Source organism: Lissotriton vulgaris, unplaced genomic scaffold (assembly GCF_964263255.1).
Source record: "Lissotriton vulgaris unplaced genomic scaffold, aLisVul1.2 SCAFFOLD_353, whole genome shotgun sequence".
Classification (NCBI taxonomy): Eukaryota; Metazoa; Chordata; class Amphibia; order Caudata; family Salamandridae; genus Lissotriton; species Lissotriton vulgaris.
This window is the reverse complement of record NW_028244383.1, coordinates 165664-183666: the sequence shown is the minus strand read 5'-3', so window position 1 is coordinate 183666 and position 18003 is coordinate 165664. Positions and strand designations below refer to the sequence as shown.

Here is an 18003-nt window from a genome sequence, read left to right as displayed (position 1 = left end):
GCAACAGGGTAGCAGGCTGCAGCAACAAGCTCTTGCTTAAGGCAACGTTGGTAATATTTATACCTGACAGGTGCCTGGTTTGACGCAAGTTTGCTGGACATAAGACGTCAATTAAAGATGTCACTAGGAAGTGATAGCTATCAGTTGCTCATTAGAGTTCCATTACTAATTAAAACACAGCAAGCGGGGATTTCCAGGTTTGCTGAGTTTTTATCTTGTTGAAGAACTCGGAGTGTTAATCTAGGAATATCAGATAGTGACTTCTGCTCTGTCATTGCACTAATTGGTTGCAAAGGAAGTGGCAGAGAACTATTCTGGAATGTGGCTCTGTTCGTGTGAGGCCAGAGATGACTTTCTGAATATCGCACTTGAACGGTTATGCCAATATAGGGAATAAATGGATTTATAGCCGAATAGGGGCATAAGGTTACAGTATCGATCAGGAACCTAGATAAACACGTAACAATACTACGTGTGCAGCATCTTAAAGCACGTTCCATTGGGATACATATGAATGTTCATTTTACAATCGCTTGTTTGAATACTCTAGTCTCCAAAAAGGTGAGCAGATTAAGTTATTCTGCTAACGTTAACCTGTCGATTTCTAGTTGTATAATAAGTTTTGCATAATGCAGGTGCAATCTTACATGTGTTTTTTTATATATCTTTACTCCACAGTTAGGTGAATATTCAAGGGATATTTAGAATTCATTATACCTACCTCAAAAAAAGTGCTAATTGGTCTGAAGTTCACTACATTGTGAGATCGTGTATCATAATTTTGGGATCTCCCATTTTTAAGTAAGTTTATGACTACTAGTACACTTATCAACTCCTTTCTTTCATTTAAACTAATTTGGAATGCGACTGCTCTGATATTTTATTCTAATGTCGAGCTAAATGTTTATTATATATTTATTATCTTAACAGTGTAGGGAAAGGTTTGCTTTTAAGGTGGACTCTAGTTATTACACATGTGAATTAAATGAATTTTATGAATTGTATTTTTTCTGCAATGGATTTTGTATAATTGAAATAATGAAGTCTTATTTGTCTTTTATTTTTTATTATGTATTTCAGAATTGTTTGTGGCTCCTGAAGAAGGCGTTCTTTTAACGCCGAAACACGCGTCGATTAAATCAATTGCCACTTTTTGTATTAATTAAGTGTTTTCTAATTGATTCCTTGTTACTTTGTTGTTTTATATAATAATGGTTTGAATTTCACTGTATATTTATTAGTATGTATTATGTTGTATATGACTTATGATTGTAATATGAATGTTTATTAAAATACAATATAGGTTTATAATAGAGTGTATTCTTTAATGTCCCGTTTTTGCAACCTTGAGCCCTATGCTGTTGTTGTGATTGCCTAGGATTGTTATATACAAACTGTTTTTCCCTGTCCTAGGAATTATATCAATTTTCAATCAGGGGGTCCTTGTTGTTCTCATAGTATTTTGAAGGGTGGACAGGCATTTTTACATTTTACATGTCTTGATAGGGACTGCAGGGCGTATCTCTCCCATTGGATAACATTGGGTTGCCTTATTTCATTTAATAAGTTGTATTTTACCACAAGTTTGAGCTCCAGTTGTGTCCTTGTAATGATCACTCTGTTCAATCTATGCTACAATTTATTCTCTTTTGTGGTTAGTACATTAGATTTACTAAGCCATATCTGGTTCCTCTTTCAAAGGCTAGAAATTACAGACACTGCAGGTTAACATATCAATGTTTTAATGGAGCTACCGGATGTTAAAACTTGTTTTTGTGGTAGTTCATTTTTGGGTGCTACATTTTGCTCGAGGGGCACCATGTATCCTGACTAATTAGGCTGTTTTTACAATGTTTTGTATCATATTTTATTGTGGATGAAGAGGTGTCTTTAATTTTGACGCTGTTATTTTGTAATCTGATTTTGAAATGAAATGAATATGCACTGATTACTTGTTTTTAACAAGATCTTTCATTGAGTGATGGTATTTTTATGGCAACGTCAGCACCCGAATAAAGTTTATGAAAAGAACATTTAAAAAATGTAGCATACAAGAAATTCAGTTGCAGCAATGCAAAGGAGAAATAAAGTCTGATGCCCAGAGTACAAGCTTCCCTCCTCTTGTCTACGCAAAAATAAATCTAAAGTTATCTAAACTAAACTAAACGAAGGTTGAATATCGGGACTTCAAGCAAAATCAGGAAAGCATGACGGTGTCAGCATAGGTAAAAAGTTCATGTTAGACTTGGCATCTTTTGGTGTGTTTCCCCTGAGTTTTTGCTTTCTGACCTCCCGCTTTTGACTCTATTTTTGCTGGTGTGACGTTTCTGTGCACTTTTCGCACTGCTAATCAGTGGTAAAGTGCAGGTGGTCCTGTGGTAAAGTATGTTATGGATTGATGTTTTCACGATTAGATATTTGATTTGCATGTCAGTCCCGAGTAAAGTGCACTACAGATGCCAGGGCTTGAAAATCAAGTGCTTCTCGTGGGCCTACAGCACAGATTGTGCCACCCACGCATGTACCACGGAAAAAGGTATCTCAGACCTGCCATCTCAGAGTCTGCAAGCAGTTGTGACTGCCATGTTGGCGCGCCATATGCCCACACTGGTCTGTCACTGAACCTTCCCTTTTCTTACATGTCAGGTGTCCCTAAGGTAGGCCCAAGGAGCCCCTATGGGCGGGGTGCATTGTATGTGAAAGGCAGGACATGGCCGAGTGTTTGTGGCATGTCCTGATATTGAATACAGCCAAATTCGCTCTTCACTATTGTAAGGTCACCGTTTCCCCCATAGGATGGATCGAGCCGTTCATTTATAACATCTTATAATCCCAACGGGCCAGGGGAAGGAGGTAAGGAAATTAAGTTTAGTATGCCTGAACTTGGAATCTAAAGACACTGCTTTCAGCGAGGGTGCTCTTTTCATTCTGAGTTCGTAAAGGCCACTTTTGGCAAGTGGGAATTATTTTGCTCGGCCATCCTGTGTTCCTCTGTTGGAATGTGGATTGCCTGTCTGGTTTTGGATGACAAAAGGCTGGGGAGTGGGTGTGGACCCAGATAGTCTAGGTAGGTCAGGAAGGGGCTGAATAGACCTGGGCTGCGATGGAGGAAGAAGGGCGAGATTTCCGTGCACCTCAAAGGGCCTAGTCTGCCTCTGACAATGCTGTATCAACCTCCTGCCAGGAATTCACACCAGAGTAGGCCAGACTGGTTCTGGCCGGATGCAGACACCCTCTGCCTGAAAGATCAAAGGATTTTTGTGTACAAATACTGGGGCCCAGACCCCTGAACTTTAGAACTCATCTGGATCAAGAAGACTGACAAGAAGAAGGGCCGGAGAAGCTGCAAAGCGGAACGACTGCTTAGCTGGGTGCTTTGCTGGGCTGACCTGCAGTGGCTGCTTCTGCCTTGGACAGTGAAAGGCCTGGAATGGACTTTTCTGCAACCGAATTTGTGAGTCTCTCCAAGGGCTTGAGGTAGAGCTTGCCTCTGTTCACGAAGTCTCCGGAACAACAAAGACTTAAAGCTCTTCTGGCCGCAGCACTGAGGACTGTGTGTTTTGTGCTGCAAACAGAGGAAAACCAACTCAACAACATCTACGATGCCGCTGCTGATTCCGTGTCTTGAAGGCACTGCAGAGAGCACTACTGCAAAACTGCACTGCAACCTTGGGCTCACCGGTGACGCCTGTTGACTCCTCCACCGAGCCGCTGCTTGCACTGCGATCAGTGGGCACTGCACTCCACACCGTCTTGCTTCACACCAAAGCTTTGGCACCGCAGAGAGCACTGCCACAACACCACACAGCGACTTTGGTGTCACAGACAACACCTGTTGATGCTGCCACCGAGCCGCTGCTCGCACCATAACCTGTGGGCACCTCACTCTGCACCACCTGGCTTCACGAGGATGTCTTGGCCTCCATGATGCCGCCGCCCCACGCCGAAGTCTACACCTCTGCTTGTATCGTGGTTTAAGGGCACCGCTCGTAAGTCACACGGTGCACCACCCTCATCCCGCACCGCAGCCATGGCCTACCGACACCACTGCCATCGACGACAGCGCTTCAGCAATGATGACGACGCTGCTTGTACCATGACCTGCAAGCACTGCCTTCATCTCGCACAGTGACCCTGGTCTCACTGACGACGCCATCTGACACCGCCACCGAGCCGCTACTCACACCGTGACCTGCGGGCACTGCATGCTGCATGCTGCATCGCTGCACTTCGCACCGCAGCACCCGACGCCTGTCAGCACCAGCGCTCCTGATTTCATCAGAGAGGAGCCCAACCTCCAACGCGAGTGACTTCAAGATCCTCAACACCCTGCATTTCTCAGAGGTACTGTTTACAGGTCTTCCCAACACCGTAGCTGGCCCGTGACCCTACAACCAGCCAGAACTGTTGGATTTGTTGTTCCAAATGCCGTGATAGCCCAGGGAACAGTGTTTGAAACTTATTTTGATAACTTTAGATTTTTAAGTATAGTATTGTGGATTTTTATCGTATTTGGTCTTGTCTTAAAGTAAAAAAAAATTATTGGCTAAGTTCCTAAACTGGTGTGGTGTCCTTTTGTAGTGCATACTGTATTACTGTTGGTTATGTGCAAACGCTTTACACACTGCCTCTACGATAAGCCTAGCTAATTGTGCCAAGCTACCAATGGGGTGAGCTGGGGTTATTTTAGGAGTGTAACTCCCTTATCCTGACTAGAGTGGTGGTTTCTGCCCCGCCTTGGCACAAATCTCAGCTAATCAGAAATCCAATTTCTAACAGTTCAGTAGAAGTCCTTAAGCAAAATCAAATGTGTAACATATGGCTTTGCACTCTCAGAGGTAAAGTAGAACGGTCTGGACCTCTCTAAGTCAGGAAGGGATCTAACTACTCCAACAAAGGGACACCACATTTAACCATAAAGATTCATGTCACCAATACCAGTAGTTTTCCACTCTCCCAAGGTTGGCATGTTCCTTCTCTCTTGATCCTTACATCCCTCATTTAGGCCATCTGGGCGACTTTGAATGGATCTTCTTCCTTCATATCCAATAAATAGACTCCCCTTAATCAACGCATTCATGTAACTTTCCTTGCCAAACTTTCTTGCTTGCACCACCATCACCAATATAGAAATACTCTTTTTACTGACTATGTGATCACGGAGACGCACCTGCAGAGGAGAGAACATGGAAAAAACAAACTTCTTTTTCAAGTTCAATCATAAATGTCAAGCTATGAGCTTAAGGCCCACAGTTATGCTAACATATCAATTCACTTCAATACACACTCTGAATATACAGCTATATGAATACATGCAAGCCAGAATAAACATAACCATTAATTAAGAGTATCATGTTAATAAACTATCTGTATTCTCAATATAATCAATGGAGCTTGGAAATCATATACACAGGTATACACGAGAAATGCACATGTTTACATTTATAATCAATAGTAAAACATATACATGCATTAGAGTCCCTAGTGAATGTACTGCATTAAATGTATTTTAGCGCACCACTTTACACTCTATCTTTATGGAATCTATAATAAGCACATTTTAATAGTAAAGCACACAGGGTATATAACATTAGATACATGTAAATATTGAATTTCTGTGACATAAAGAGGAGGAATCCAATACCTTCTCTGATGGCGAATCTAGCATAACATCAAGAGAATTTACAGATCAGATGGACCATTTTCAGTCTAGATGCTACAAAAAGTTTCTTGTCATTATAATATTTACACTGACTCCTCTCAATTTCTATATCCGCTCTCTTCCTTTCTTTTCACTCTCTATCTTGTCTTGATAGTTGTATCCATATAGATACTACACTTGATCTTAGCCAAAAGGCAGAGAAGCGATCCCATATAGATTACCACTTACAGTATTGCACAAGGGATGGTTATCACTTAAGTTTTCAAGATGGCACACATAATTCCATTTCCTAACTTTCCAAACCACTTACCCACTAAAGCAAAGCCACTTACAATTGCTTCCCACACATCTGTTGCTTCCAACTCTTTCAAATCTTTCTTTAGATCAGTAATATTCTTAATGAACTTATTCAAGTACTCACTGTTATACGGCATGTAAGTGCAGCTTTGCTGAACCTTTAACATCCTACATACTCTGCCCTCTTTTGTGAGGATAATGTCTGACACAAGACAGCTTTGTAAAGCCATTGATATTATGGCTACCACTTCTGTATCCATCAGTAACAAAGCTCCCTCAGTTGTAGTGGACAGATTCAAAAGATTGGAAGCCAGTCACCAGATCAGGTGACTGAGCCTGGCTAGCTAGGACAATAAACCAACAGAGCAAAGCAACCCCCAGCAGTTAATTTTCAGCTACAACTTTGCTCTTGGGATATAAACTGACTGGGACACAAAATAATGAATACAGAGCTCCTGCTATATTTCCCACATTTTATCCTTATCCTCTTACAAGAAGCCTGGCTCGCATTGTTTCAAAACACACCATCCACCAGCAGTAAAAAAAAGACGGATTTGGGCACCTAAAAGTTGGACTTACAATCTACTCCTCAATCAAGAGCATAACTGTGCTCAATGATGTGGATGTCAACACTACACCAACAATCGCAGAGTGGACATGGGAGGTGGCATCAACAAGTGGTTAGGAACATGCAGGCAGGTGGTAAAAGCATGCTTTGAAGATAGAGAAGTTCAATTGATGTGCCGTTTTGTATGATTCATGGATATAGTGGGGAAAAATATTTAATAACTAGCAATTAATGGGCTAATATCTTTCTGTAATGCATCTAAATGCTCTCTGCAGAGATGCTGATTGACAACGACCAGCAACTGAGCAGAAAGATCCAACTTCCTTATCAAGCTGCATTACACTTCTGCTCCCCTTTAAACTCCAACCCATAGCTGATACATGCCTCTTACTCAGCAATTGGGTCCCATGCTCTGGCCAACTCACTCTGAGACTCACAAACATTCAACAGGATCTAGAGATAGAGACCAAGTGAACTCTGGTCACCAGCAAACATCAACTGGGCTGTCTAGTGAAGTATTTTCCACATTCCTGGCTCTTTATAATGTTCTGTTGACCACTGACTTCTACATTATCACATTTGGAGATCTTTTATTTACCCCTTTTTCTTTTTTTAAACAAATTTTTATAACAAAATTCTTTTTTTAACAACTTCTTTGACAGTGTGGAAATTCAGTATAATCTTTGCCATAAAAATCAAGGAGAAGGTAAGACAGTATTGTTACTTTTTTATTGCAATGGTTTTAAATATTCACGCAAATAAAGTTACATTCTTTTCTAGTGAACACCTTATTGATCACTATAGATAACTTTCTAATCTTGATAACATTAAGTATCACCCCAACTGATGGCTTCCAACTACTTTACCAGCACTAGCTCTTTTTTTTGGGGTCTTATGTTCCCACACAGGATGATCAAAATGTTCCATGTGATCAATCTTCGGAAAAACTATACCGAAATATCATGTTATATACCAATTTTTGGGCAACTTGACATATGCAGTCTTCCCGCAAATAAAATAAACTCCAGGAATCACTACCATGTAAGAAGAATCCCTAATCTCTTCTAAGTTTAAGCGTAAGGTCACATTTACTCTTTCCAACAGATAGAGTGTCCAGATAGTCCTTGTCATTCCCCACACACAATGTTTCTTTATGTTGCCAATCTAAAATGAATACTCCCTGATTTCCGGCAGCCTGATGTTCAATCTCTTCTTTAGTCTACCTTGGTACTGTTTCAGCCTTAGCGTTCTCCCCCCTTTTTCTACCTTCCACTAAATCTGACATTTTTTTTTCAAACTCTGTAAATCTGCAAGTCAAATTCTGCCTTTGAGTTTAAGCAGTGTCTTATGTAGTGATAGGAAAAAATATCACATGTGCATTTGCAGGTACTGCTGGCAATCTCATTGCTCTGCCCATGAAAATTTTGTAGGGGGACAATTCTGTTCTCTGGCCTGGAACACTGTGAAGACTCATCAACACAAGAGCAAACCATCAGGCCATTTCAAAGATGTGAAAACACACAATTTTCCTAGCCTGGAATCCAGCATGTCATTGACTTATTGCACTAGACATGAAGCCTCAGGTCTGTGACTTCAATGCAATCTCTGTTCCACTTGCAAAGCAGCACACAACATCTTCAGGATTTCGATAGGAAGTGTGTCCCTCGGTCTGACTCTAGTGCCAAAATTCCAAAACGTGTTATCAACTCCCTCAATAATAGCTTAGCTACAGTAAGACTATCAGAGTGTCTGGTCAGGTAAGCCAAAACCTACAGTGAGAAAATACACACAACAGTCAGTCCATATTTCAGTCCTTTAAACACAGGCATCTCAATGAAATGCAACTACAGCCTATTTAATGAACCACCCCATCTCCCTATATGGCTTGGGGTTATTGTTGTTCATTTCCCCACATTCATTTGTTGACACCAGACACATCTGTAATACAAAACTATAACCATCAATCTGAACCTCGTATTTAACCAAATCAGCATAAACAGAGAAACCATGACATCTCTTCCTCTAAGATTGTTTGGCAACACAGGGCTTCCATCTCCTGAATCCAAATGTCATCATCTCTATTAACACATCCTTCTCTAACTCATCTTTGCTTTTCTGCCTTTGAAACGTCTTCTTGGAGCCTTTGTAGTAGTACTCCCCAATGAATGTAGAAGCATTATATGCGTAATGCCTTGCAACTTTTTCAGCATACCTATGGCCCACAGTCGCATAATCATCTGCAACTGCAACTTGGGCAGACATTTGCACTGCATCAAGGACTTTTGCACTTGTTCACCATTTCTGAAAGGGGATCCTGAAGAGGTCATGAATCCCCTTTGGACCATGACTGTCTGAAGCCATGCACTGCACCAAAGCCATACTTACTATTGGTGAAAATTGTCACCTTCAGCTGGTTTGAAATACAACATACCCTGGTAAGAGTATTCCTTTCAGCCACTTGTGTGGAGGATACTCCTTGCTGCCAGGAAGCTATGACTAATGCAGGGATGGGTTGTATCATTGTAAATACGGCACATCCCTGCTTTTTCAGAAAGGAGAAGTGTTAATGCCACACTTCTCCATTCTGTTGTAAATATGCCCCTAAATGTCAAACAGATAAAAATTATTCTAAAGGTCGGTCAGACATCCAATAGTCTACACACAGACACACTTCAGTCTACAGATTTGACAGACACACATCAGCCTACAGGTTGGGCAGACAACTATCAGTCTATAGGATGGGCAGACACACATCAGCTTACTGGTTGGGCAGACACCCATCATTCTATAGTTTTTGGCAGACCTACATCAGTCTACAGGTTGGACAGACACATATCAGTGAACAGGTTAGGAAGGTACACGTCAGTCTATAGGTTGGCCAGACGGACACTGGTCTTATAGGCAAGCAACCTAAGCTTTGCATTTGGACAATGCATTGAATCCAGTGTTGCTTTTGTCAGTTCACAAGCTTACCTGCTAGAACTCACCTGGTCCAGGTCTATTGCGATGAATAGCCCTTACTTCTTCTTCTTCACAAAGAATGGCAGACACAGGTGGAATCTGATGAGCAGCGCAAGGGGACACCCAAGCAGAAAGAGGGGTGATATCAGTCTGGATTACCACTAAACTCAGCTGAGCACCTTACTGTCTTGGGGTCTGCACATCAACTAGGGGAGACCCCTAGCACCCTCATGCAAACACTGCATAATGGTAATGAAGTTCCCCAGGCATGAATTATGGAGTTTATAGAGATGAATGTAAGAGGTGTATGAAACATTAAATTGAATAACACCTCAAAAAGCCTACATCATTGAAGAGGATTCATATTATGTGTTGTAAATGTGTTAGTCATAAATAAACACAGACACAAGTAAAGAAAAAATAAAAATGAATAAGTGAAAATACTAAAACAACACATTATGAGAAAAATCAATGTCAAATCCATCCATGTACAGAAGAGAATATGGTGGTTTACTCAGCCTATTCCATCAAGGTTGTTTTCAATTATTAGAAAACCATAAAGATTTTCAAGGAATCAAAGGTATCCAACATGTCTTTTGTGATTAACTCACTTCTTCAGGTCTGGCAACATAAATTACACATCATCAATATTTAAGATAATATCCAGTCATTGTAAATTACATATATACAGATCCCGGGGCTTTGATACACTTGAAGCAGCATCATTCATTGGGCTGTTAAGTGTAATTATGTTTAATAATGGACAATCACCTTCAAGCACTAATTAGATCAAATAACAAAGGAAAAAAACATAGATAAATCAACCACTTCTTAAACAGACATGCACACTCGAAATACGAATGTGTAGAGCATGCCTTGTATTAGAATTCACATAAAATGCTTAGTAAGAAATTAAAAGGGTATCTGGAATTATTAGATGATGAATAAAGATATTTAAACCATGAAAAGGCACAATTACCCAATATTTATTTTCTCCCTAAAGTTCAATAAGGTGGGGAGGATATCCAGGAAGCCCGATAATAGCTGATATAGGTTCACATACAGAACACCTTTCTGAATTTGTTCATTTATTTTGGCTCCATTTAAACAATTCTAACATCAGTTAATCAAGAGACAAAGGACTTGGTTATGATGTTGGGCAGAATGACCATCCAACCAACATGGCCGCGGTGAGTTTCAAACCGACCAATCCTCGTGTTTCTGACTAATGTATTAGGATGTATACAAGACAATTCTCTGACTGTGTCAGAAGGAAACGACCGTGTTGGTCAGAAAGGCTGGTCATAGGGTTTCTGATTCCGCAAATGCATATGTAGGCTTAGCGGTTTGATGGTAGCTTGTAGGCCACATGGCAAGTGCGATTGGGTGAAATTCAGGAACTCAACACCAGCCATAGAATGAATTCACAAACTATACATCGGATGTCAATTGAAAGACTAGAAACATCTACCAATCCACCTATAAAAAAACTGGTACCCGACAATGATCCTTTGTTATCACAGTTCTGCAAAGTCGGACTGACTGTATTGGGTTCTCCTGTCACACAGCAGCCAGCCCTTCACAAAATCAATCACTATCATAACACCATTTCCTGCAGCTGTCAACAAACTTCCATCTCCAAGAAAAACCTGTTGTGGGACAGGATAGCCAAGACAGTGAACGCAATAGCCGCCACCCTGCACTCAAATGGGCATATCAGAAAGAGGTGGCACTACATCAATAAGAGGGTCAAGGCCTTGGCCAACAGGAACCACCTGGTGGCACACCAGATTGGCAGTAGCCTTCCTTTGCCACCCGTACATCTTACTTACTGGGAGGAGAAGGTGCATTACATCCTGCCACCGGAGAGCTTGATTGGAATGCCTGAAGGAATGGAGTCTGGTAAGTAATACCTAAACATTTGCCTCAACTTATCCATTACAACCTAGCACACATTACTGTGATGGTCAAAGTCTTGTAAATCTATTTTTAACTAAAGCATTTCAAAGTATTGGAGATGTGTATTTAATGATGAAAACCTGTAACCTTCACATAAGAATACCAATAACAAAATAATGACATTTTCAAATGTCTGCATGTAGGCTGTAAGTGCATACCCATTCAGTCATTATGGCATCAACCACATCTGACAATATGCCAAAACATGCCCCATAATTAGAGTACGCATTTACCAGGTATGTAGTGTGAACCAGTTCATCAAGTGATCAGATCTCTCAAGAGGAAAGACTAAACATACCATCAGCAACTAAGACTCCACCAAAGACCAACAGCCACCTGTGTCAGCCATCTCTCTTCTCAACTTCCCCTCGCTAGCAGGAAGCAATAGACCCAGGTGGGCTGGGTGGGAGGAGGACTCTTAGCGCTGATCACAACTACCATCAGGCCTTGTATTCCAAACCACAAACACCTATGTCAGCCATGTTTCAACTGAAGATCCTCTCACTGGCAGGGAGCCATTGGTCAATAGCGTGGGGGAGTGTTTGAAGTGTCCAAAACTACCATCAGGCCTTCTAACCCACGCTCACAAAAACAGACACCTATGATGTACCTATTTTTCTCACATCTTTCTATGGAGTATAAGGGAGACGATGTTGCGTACAGCTAGAGTGGTCGTCCTCAGAGCTGGGGAACCCTGTTTGAGTCTTGGCAGGGGCGCTCCACATTCTGTGTTTCTGGGCAAATCACTTAATCTCTGCGTGCCTAAAAAAATGTATGTGCCCGAATGTAACACAACTGGTGCTCATGTTTAGTGTTCTGATACCTTTGGGTCTAATTCACACTATATTAACTAAAAATAAATTAATAAATTCACTGGGATGTGTATAAACAATGCTATGCTCTTACATGTTTGTCTACTTAAGTTGATTTACCTCAGTCTCTTGAGTAGAAACTAATGAGCACATTACTGACCCCATGACAATTTTGCACATAAAACAGCACAAATGTTTTAAGGTAAGGTTGTCACTTCAATATGCCGTGTGATACATTGACAATGCATAGCAAACAGGCTGGAAAAAATGGTAGAAAAACCTATGAACACTCAACTCAGTGTGTTCCTCCCAAGAATGATCAAGAAAATAATGCCATTTTTAAAGTTATTATCAGGTAAAAGTGCCTGCAAGGGATTCATTTAAGTACACTCTGTTAAATAATTCATGCAATGATGTATCAATGTTCAAATTGGTAACCTATAGTTAAGCAATCTACAAACTAATTATCCTTCCAAGACGATCTATGACAGATACTAGAGAAACAGGTGTAAGTTCTTCTTGAATTAAATTTATATATTGGACATTTGAAGGGTACAAATGAATTTTTAAATCAAAACAAAAATGTTCGAGGTTTACATACGGATTCTGTGATATTGATACCTCAGAATCAGTTTCAGTTTTTCAGTTTTTAAGGTCTTTATTTCGAATTTTCTTCATAAAAGACATACATAGTAATACAAACCATATAACAGAAGAATGAACATTTTATACAGACAAGAAGAAATTTGTTTAAAAAAGCTCAATTAAATATACATAGGAAGACGTCTATAAAAATTTTAAAACATTTGTATATGAAAAAGACAATTCATTAATACTACCCAAATATAATAGGCTAACAGACTAATTTGATTTTTCAGCTCGAAGTACTACGAACATGCCTAGATCTAATTAACCAGGCCCACCCAAGGAATTTTGCCATCCCTATGGATAACCATTCGGCTGTATCAAATCTCAGGATGATCAGTGCTTCCCTGCTCGCCCGGGTGTTTAGTCTATTACATATTGGCTTCAGCCACTTATGGCGTGGCTCGTGGTAAGCAGCACATACAAATAGAAAATGCCCTATAGATTCTTTGCTTTCAGTACAACAGGGACAAGAAGTGGACTCCGACTTCTGCCAACCACTAGTAAAATCCCTTAATGGCAATGTACCTATACGAAACTGATGGTAAAGTTTCCTGTCTAAGCTTTTAAGGATTACATCCCAATAGGTCTCTGTGTGTGGAACTACTTTATGAATCAAAAACAGACCTGTCAGGTTAGGTTTTTCCGAAAGTGCAACGTGTTCTTCTTTTACCATGGACCAAAAGAGGAGTTTAAAATCTTTCTTTGAGGGAAAGATGTGAGAGCCCGGCTCGGACCAAAGCAAAGGAAGGCCCATTCCAGTGAGAGTATTCTTAATTTTTTTTTTTAAACTTTATTTTTGTCGCAGACAATGATAGTATATAACAGTTGCGCCGACAGTTACAAAAAATCAACGACATTATGGCCAATAACATACTGCTGTGTACACGGCCCTTCAGCCCACAACCCGAAGGCCGGGCGGCGATAGGTGGTAACAAGGAAGCCAGGTCTTGGACCTAGCCATGTAACTGCGCGGCAGGATATTCAAATCCGCTTTTATTTTTTCTTTTATACAGATTACCCCCCAACTCCCCAATGGAGCCCTCCCCCCAAAACTTTGGCATTCGTGACTAAAACATGTGTACACAGGTCGTTCACCTCATTATGGCACTCCTATCGGCAGAAAAAGCAGCGATCATTACGTACGTTAGGCATGAAACTTGCAGATACCAAGACACAATTCCTCTCAGGTGTATCCTACATGTGCGTGTGCGGTCAGACACTCCCCTGACTCACTGCCTATCCTCACCCTCCCCACCACCCTCATCCTCAGACCCTGTGTCCCCGGGGGTGAACAACTCCGCACTTGTTCCATCCGAGTCCTCGGCTGCCTCTCCCACCTCTCGCATCATTCTCCACGCAAGCAGGTCATCCTGCAGCTTCTCATCCCTACGCACTGTTTGCATAAAGGTTTCCTCCGCCAGGGTCCATTCCCCCACATCTCTAAGCCACTGTGACATCTCCGGGGCCCTCTGTCCCATCCATGTGATGGCCACCCTCCTCCTCGCCAGTACTAAAAGCAGTTGCAACATCTTGTAGGACAAATTACACTTCCTGGGCTTGGGGACTAAGGCTAACAAGCAGTGAAGGGGGGTCAGCTCCATCCGGAGGTCAGTAACCTTATGAATGTGTGCCACTACTGATTGCCAGAAGGTGCGAACCAGCGGACACTCCCACGCCAGATGAAGGAATGACGCACCTGACGCGCCACACCTAGGGCAGTCATCGCGCTTGTCCGGGGCAATACGCTTCAAGGTAACCGGAGTCACATAAGGTCGATGTAAAAAGTTAAAATGTGTCAGTTTGAATCGGTCATTGCACGACACCTTCCGGGTGAGGGTACCGATGCGCTTGCGCTGTGCCGGGTCCAGCACAGTTCCCAAGTCAGCCTCCCAAGCCGCCCACGCCGGGGGCACCGGCGGGGTGGAGTCCAGCCGCATGGCCGAGTACAATAGGGTTATCAGCTTCCTGCCCCTACCACAGGAAAGGATGACATTGAGGGTATGGGACACAGAGGGCGCCTCCGGGAACTGCGGCCAAGTGTCTCGAGCCAGCGCATGGAGGCCCCTGTACTGTAGAAATTGGCCCTCACCGAGACCGAACGTCTCCGTCGCCCGTTCGATAGATAGAAACGTGTCGTCCGGGTAGAGATCCGCCAGCAGCTCACACCCACCCGCTCTCCATTCATGGAATGGCATGTGTACCTCCATGTCCACCACTGGGGCCATAATCCATATCGGCAATTCCCTGTGGAAGGGGGCCCTCTGTAGGACTTTTTCCACCACACGTTGCCAAATGGCTGCGGTGTGGCGCACTATATACGGCAGTGTCGCGTTCGCTCCCCTGCCTCGCATCAGGGCCATCTGTACTGTTCTTTCATCCGCGCTTCCCGCGAGGAGCTGTAGTTCCCAGGTGTCCGCATCCGCGAACCACCTGGCCGCTGGCAACAGCTGAGCCGCATAGTAATAGAGGTCGAATCTCGGCGCCTCCAACCCCCCCTCCTCCCAGCTCCGGACAACCGTGCGTAAAGCAACCCTACTACGCCTGCCCGCCCAGAGTAAGGACGTAAGGAGCGTATTGAGAGTGCGGAACAACCGCGGGGGAAGTGGGCACAGTGAATTCTGCAACACATATAGCACTCGCGGCAGCATCACCATTTTCGCCACTGCCAGTCGTCCCATCAGGGAGAGAGGCAACGTGTTCCAGAATGCCACCGACTGCTGTAGGGACCGCACCACCCTGTCCGCATTGCGGGCCAGCAATTGTTCGTCCGACGACGCCACCTGTATCCCCAGATAGCGGAAGGCCTCCAATTCCCATCGCAGCCCCAGGCGAGGCAAGTCCCCGCGTGCGTCCACATCACATCCCGCTAGGGGGAAGACCAGGGACTTCCCTGCATTGATACGCAGTCCCGATGCCGCGCCAAAACGGTCCAGTATCTGAAGCAAAACCGGTAGCGCTTCCTGCGGAGATGTTAAATAAAATAGAGCATCGTCCGCATACAAGGACACGGTATGGACATTACTCCCCACCTTGATTCCCCATTGGGCCATCGTGGTGCGGACTTCCACCGCCAATGGCTCAATTGCCAGGGCGAACAGGAGTGGCGAGAGGGGGCATCCCTGACGGGTGCCTCTCCCCAACGCCCAGTCCTCCGAGCGTGCGGCCCCAAGTTTGACTCTGGCTCGAGGCGCCCGATACAGTATCTGGATCCACTTGCGAAACACGGGCCCCAGTCCCACCCATTGAAGCACCTCCGATAGGTACCCCCAGCTAACCGTGTCAAATGCCTTGGCCAAGTCTATGGAAACCAGGACCTGGGGGTCCTCCCTACCGCGCACCTCATGCATAATATGGGTTAATCGCCGTAGATTCATCGCAGTGTTGCGTCCGGGGATGAACCCACACTGGTCCTGGTGAACCAATTGGACCATGTACGGCGCCAACCGAGTGGCTAAGAGTTTGGTCAGGATCTTGACATCCGTGTTAATCATTGTGATAGGGCGGTACGCCGCAGGGTCATATCCATCACCTCCCGGCTTTAGAAGCATGCAGATCTCACCCTGGTACATTGTGGGTGGAAGAGCGCCCTCCTCCAGCGCCGCATGAAAGACCTGGAGGAGGAGGGGGCCAAGGACATCCCCGAATGCGTGGTAAAACTCGGAGGGAAACCCGTCTCCCCCCGGGGACTTCGCCGTCGGTAAGCCTGCCATCGCTACCCGCACCTCGTGGAGTGTCAAGGCCCCATCTAATTCCTCCGCGGCCTCCCTCGGAAGGGCCGGGAGAGTCACTCCTCGGATGTAAGACTGATAGGATGCCTCCGTGACCAGCGGATCCGCCGTATACACCTGCTGCAGGTGTGTTTTGAGGACCCGCAATATACCTGACTCCGAATGGACCATGACTCCATCAGGGCCCCTCAGGGCCGCTATCTGAACCGGGGTCGCTTCCTTCTTCAAAATCCAGGCCAATAACCGGCCTGATTTGTCCCCCTCCCTGTGGAGGCGCTGTCTAAATTGACCCAGCGTGTATCTGTCGAGGCGCGTAAGTATATCATGCACTTGCGCCTGGGCTTCCTGCTCCAGGGCTAGTTCTGGGTCCCCAGGGTTCGGTGAGGCCTGCCGAGTCCGCAGGGAGTCTTCGGCCTCTCGCAGTTCGCGGGTCAGCTGTCGGCGGACTCCGTAGGTGAGAGCCATGCACTCACCCCGTACCACTGCCTTCAGAGCCTCCCATTTCATCGACAGGGGCACGTCGCCTCCCTCCCAATTCAGGTCTACGTAAGTAGTGAGTGCAGTCTGCACATGATCTCTGCCCAACGGGTCCTGTAGGAGGTCCGCGGGCATCCGCCATGTACGAGGGTGGCAAAGCTGGTCGACGTCCTGCATAGCGCACAACACCGGGGAGTGGTCAGACAGGAAGCGGGCCAGGTGGGTGACCTGTAGGGCGCACGACGCATCCATATTTGCGGCGAGGACCCTATCTAGCCTGCTATGGGTGTCGTGTGTAGGGGTGTAACAAGTGTACAATTTCTGTGACGGGTGACTCTGGCGCCACACATCTACCGCTCCCAAGTTTGCCATGACCTCGCGCAGTCTCGCAGTCATGCGAGGCTTTGTCCCCGCTCGGGGAGGATGCCTATCCAGGACCGGGTCCAAGACGCAGTTGAAGTCCCCGAACCACAGGAGAGGGCTGTCCACGTCCGACACTAAGACGTCTTGCATTCGTGGGTAGAAGGTCGCGTCATCTACGTTAGGCGCATACGTATTAAGTAGCGTAAGGTCCCTGCCATTCAACAGCACCCTCAGCAGCAGGTACCGACCCTCAGTGTCCGCCTCCGCATACTGTACCGCGAGGGGGACTCCGGGCGCTACCCAGATCAAGACCCCACGGGCATACGTCGAAAAGGAAGAATGGAAGACCTGACCCCTCCATTTTTTAGCAAGCTTTTGCACCCCCTCCTCATCCAGATGCGTCTCTTGCAAACATGCAATCGATATGCCATGCCGCCGAAGGAAGGATAGGACCCTATATCGTTTGGTACAAGTGCCCAACCCACGCACATTCCACGTTAAAAATTTGTACCCCATGTTTCCTGTAAG

General features: G+C 44.5%; 1 pseudogene; it reads right to left on the bottom strand.

Annotated features, from left to right (window-relative positions):
- Positions 1-5811: 5811 nt before the first annotated feature.
- On the bottom strand, positions 5812-5869 carry LOC147667576 (U2 spliceosomal RNA; annotated as a pseudogene).
- Positions 5870-18003: the final 12134 nt, after the last annotated feature.